The sequence below is a fragment of a genome, unplaced genomic scaffold, assembly GCF_019419815.1.
Source record: "Pyrus x bretschneideri cultivar Hongxiangsu unplaced genomic scaffold, Pyrus_bretschneideri_v1 Contig54, whole genome shotgun sequence".
NCBI classification, from domain to species: Eukaryota; Viridiplantae; Streptophyta; class Magnoliopsida; order Rosales; family Rosaceae; genus Pyrus; species Pyrus x bretschneideri.
This window is the reverse complement of record NW_025999792.1, coordinates 396279-401050: the sequence shown is the minus strand read 5'-3', so window position 1 is coordinate 401050 and position 4772 is coordinate 396279.

Sequence of the window (4772 nt, the reverse complement as noted above, 5' to 3'; positions counted from 1 at the left end):
CTTTTTCTCAACCATCCTTGGTGTCGGAACTTAGAGGTCTCCAACTTTGGGTACTTTTGGAGAAACCAATTCTTCCATCCATATCCAAGGAGGCATGGAACCAAGAAGCAAAGTTCCTCCATCCACCTCCTTGGAGCCAAGGAGCAAGGTGACAAAGGAAGAAGGCCCTCACATGGGTGATTAACCTTTGCTAAGCAAAGAGGTGCTTCAAAGGTATAAAGAAATCTCAATTCTTTCTCTTAGATCTTGAGTTGAGTCTTGGTTCACCATTACTACTAGGCTTTGAATTTCATGGGTTAAGTTTTGTTTTTGAGTGCATACAAGCATGGTTCCACCTTTAATTGTTAATTGCATGCATAGATGTTGCTCAAATGAACTAGTTTTCACAAATAATTCCTTCAAGTGGTATTGGAGCCTAGGTCTAGTAGATGGTGAATCCTTTTGGGTTTTGTAGTTCATAGTCTTTGATTTGAATGTTGTAATTGTTACAAGCTTTATTCTTGCTTCTTTGAATGTAAATTTTGTTAGAAAATTTGCCATCTCAAATGTTGTAGATGTAGTTCATATGAGCATAAATTTTGGAGCTAAAATTTGGTGCCATGTTTTTTGGGAAAATTCGGCCAAATCCAAAGGGTGGATTTTTGGGTTCATGTTTGTCTTGTTAAAAGTGTTTTAAAATGACTTTTGGAAACCCTAAGTACCCTAGGATGTTAACCCCCTTTTGAGTAGTGAAATTTTGAATTTTATTGAGTGAAAACATTCATGGAGCTCTTATAAGTTTTCATGTGTGTTCTTCAATGTTCTTGCTTTGTTCATACCAAGAACAAAAAGTTTGGTATTTTGATTCAAAGTTTTGGTTGATTACATAAAGTCTTTGTTTTGTGTTGGTTGGTGAGACTTTTCAATCACAAGACATTTTTTGAAAGTGTGATTGAAAGTTGAAAATGTGTGTGAATTTTTTTGTACATGATTGGTACTTCTCTTACACACCCATACCTATTTTTTAAACACCATACCCATCACCTTTTCAACATGCTTGGCTTTAAGACTTTGTTTTTCATCAAAAACCACTCCCTCACCCTACCATGACCGGCCACTTCTTCAAAGGGAGTACTTTTGGGGCTTTTATGCAATTACATAAAGTTTTGATACTTTTGTGTATTTGTACTTTGACCCAAAATCACTAAAGAAAAAATTGTTTTGCTCCTTTAATGAAGTTTTTGTATTTGTTGAAATTTTTGGGTTCTAGTTGTAATTACGTGAAGTAGTGGACTTTTGTGTTTTTACAAAGTGACCTCAAACGTATGTGTTTTGCAATATAGCCCAATGGTTGAGGTTATTTCTTTTTGGCCCAAATTTGTTGAGAACAAAATAGTTTTGTATCTTTAAATGAGAATTGGATTTTCATTTCATTTAGCTCCATTTAAATCAATTCTATGGATACAAAAACCAAATGACAATGTTGCTTTCAAGTTTAAGCGTTAATTAATTAAAGAAACGGTGATTATGAACCTATGCCTATGATAATTGAGCTATGTGAATGACCGTCTTTCAAATTTGTTTGAACCATGGGAATGTGTAGATTAGATTTGGTTGTAATTTGATATGATCAAATGTTGTGAAAGAGCATAAGCTCTTCTTTACTTTAAAGTAATTTGTTTTGATCAAATGTTGTAAAAGAGCATAAGCTCTTCTTTACTTTGAAGTACTCCTTTCTTGTTTATTTGATATGCATGAAATTGGAGTATTTGGGTCCAACGCCCAATAAAAAAAAGCACGCCTTAATATGATTGAATGCGTAACTAAAATCAATCACCATTCCTAGACCGACATCCAACACTAGGCTCGTGTTGGATCTAACCAAAGGTTCATAGTCATCCTAAGGCCCTAAGGCAACTATATAGTCCATCAATGAATGCAAAGCTTATGTTAGTAGTACCATATTTTCTTGCTTTAAAAACCGTTTTAAAAGCATAGTGGGAGTATCATATACTACTAAATCAATCACATGGACCAATAGTTGTAATAGGACCAAATTGTTTTAATGTGATTAAAATGCATGCTTATATGTGATGAGAACTAAAAACCCTTAACCAAACCATTATTAAGTTGACAAGCGTGAGAGTGCTTTGAACACTTTTTTGTGGCCTTCCACCGTGGTAGGCTCCGATCATTTGTGACCCGTACACCGACTTCACCCTATCATGGGGGAGTACAAAGTGTGTGCTTACACTTAGGAGGAGTCTTATACGCATACATGATGTTGTGAGGGTAGGCAACGAGAATGATCAACATCATATCATTGTGAGGTTGTTCTTGAACCCCTACCTGAACTTGCATGGTGGAAATGACTTAACTAAGTGCAATGGAGCCAACATCATATCATTGTGAGGCTTCATTCTCTAGAGGCCAAATAACATGGGTACTTGCAAGAGATGCAAATGAGTAAGCGTACTCTCTCATTATTATTGATGCATGCCAACATCATATTGTTGTGATGTGGGCTTGGTAATAGTGAGCCTCCCATACCCTACTAAGAGTTTCCTCTAAAACTCTCGAATTTCGACAAGGGATATGGAATTTGCCAAAAATAGTGGGTGGTGGTATTTGACTTAAAAGACCCAGATCAAATAGCTTAAAATCAATCACTTTAGATTCGTTATGTATTTATTTACCAATATATTTGCAAACGCTATCCAAAACTTGACAAAGAAAAAGCCGAAGGCTTTAGTTTCCGGACTTGGTATCGCAATCCCATATATTGTCCTGAATGGATTGTATATGTACATAAGTAGTCTCATCTTCACAATCTTCCTATTGATAATGTATCATTGGAAGAACATGTTAGATAAGTCTATCATAAAGAGGACAACACAAACAACCAATGCTTATTCCTTTATTGTATGAATAAAGGAACTTATGAATATTAGCATAAAGACATGGACACTTTTAGTGTCATAGTTATTCACTTACAAATCATTGTATGAAGAAAAGAGTTGCTTTGAACAACCCTTAGTTAATGCAAACACTAGTGCTTGTTTCTTTGTTAAATGAACAAGGAACTTGAGAAGTAAGCACAAGGGCATGGACACTTTATGTGCCATGATTCTTCATTAACAAATTGTTGTATGAAGAAATGAGAGTTGCCTTGAAGAACTTGTGAAAGTTTGTAAATATGTTTAGAACATAATGGTTGGTTGAGAAAAATAGTCCATCAACATGGACTTATGATGATTTTGAATCATTGAGTGTTGAAGTGTTAAACCACTTCTAGAGACGGAAACTAGGCAAAGACTTCACCTTTTATGTCCCTATCCAAATGGTTCACTAAGTTTATTGTAAACTATATTGTGAACAATAACCGCGCGCTCTCCAAGTCGTTTGATGTGTATAACACAATTGAAATAGTGATATGAGCATATTTATGCTACCTTTTTAGCCTATTTCCTTGCATTTACTCAGTTAGTTTCTATTTATTAGAGCATTTTAAGCCATTTTCATGTGTTTGTAGGTCCAAATGGCAAAGTTGGCAAGAAAAGGCAATTTGGAGCATTTTAGAGCAGTTTTGGACTTGGAATGGATAGCACATGCATGGAGCAAGGTGGATGGACGTTTTTGAAGATCAAAAGAGGCTAGGAATGTGCTTAACATCTAGAGAAATTAATTCAAGACATTGAAGATAAGGAATCAGCTAAAAGGAAGGAACAGTATCCAAACCTTATCCAAACTAACCTTATCTTATCCTATCCTAATCTTATCCTACCTTAATTCCAGCTGCAAGAGGGAATCAATTTCACATTTAATCACCTAAATTTATGGTTCTAGAAGCATTATCCTCTGCCCTAAGTTTGTACCGCATTACTCTATCCTTTTCCCCTACAACTCTGCCATGCCCTATCCTTGTCCTCCAAAGATTGGTGCTGTGAACCCTAGCCTATATATACATACATTCTCTCATACAAAAGGTGGAGATATAAAGAGCTTTTAGAGAGAATTTCTGAGAGAAAAATACAAAGAGTGCCGCAGCTTTGCAAGGAAGGAAGGAGAAGAAGGACTTGTGTCGTGACCTGCCATCCAAGGCCATTGGAGTGCTAGAGCGTTTCTAGGTATATTCCATCCTTAGTTTTAGTCCAATGTTTGTTTTAATTTGCTTTTCAATTATGATGGACATGTGGAACTAATTTCTTTTTAGTTAGAGCTGAATTCGAAGCCATGGACATATGTTTTATATGAATTGATTACATCCAGTTATTGTTTCGTTAAACATGAGTGCAATTTACTTATCTGTTTGATTGATAACTTATTCTTGTATGTTTATTAAGGGTGCACACTTAGTTTGCATGCATGAATTTGATGCTAAAATATAAGGGAATTTCACGTAATAGTTATGAACTTATATTTATAAGTAGTGGAAATCACTAGTCATGATTGTGTTAAGTAAATCCATGGCAAGAGTATCATGCAGTTCATAGTTACGAATGCCTTGGCTTATAATTTTCATAGAACGTAATGATCTTTGATATGTATCTCTATCATGCAGTTCATATAAGGAACTTGATAAGAATAATTTGGGGCATTGTCATTCTTCGTTTATAGGAATAATAACTGGAAATCGATTTGTATGCATATCTGTCATGTGTGGAGAAGGACCCACTAGCTAGCCTTTCACCCCTTTAATTCACCCAATTTCGTGCAACCCTCAGTTTGTTTCTGCAACCTTCTTAGTTTTAGTTAAAATTCGTCAAAACAACCCCCATTTAGTATTCTGAGTC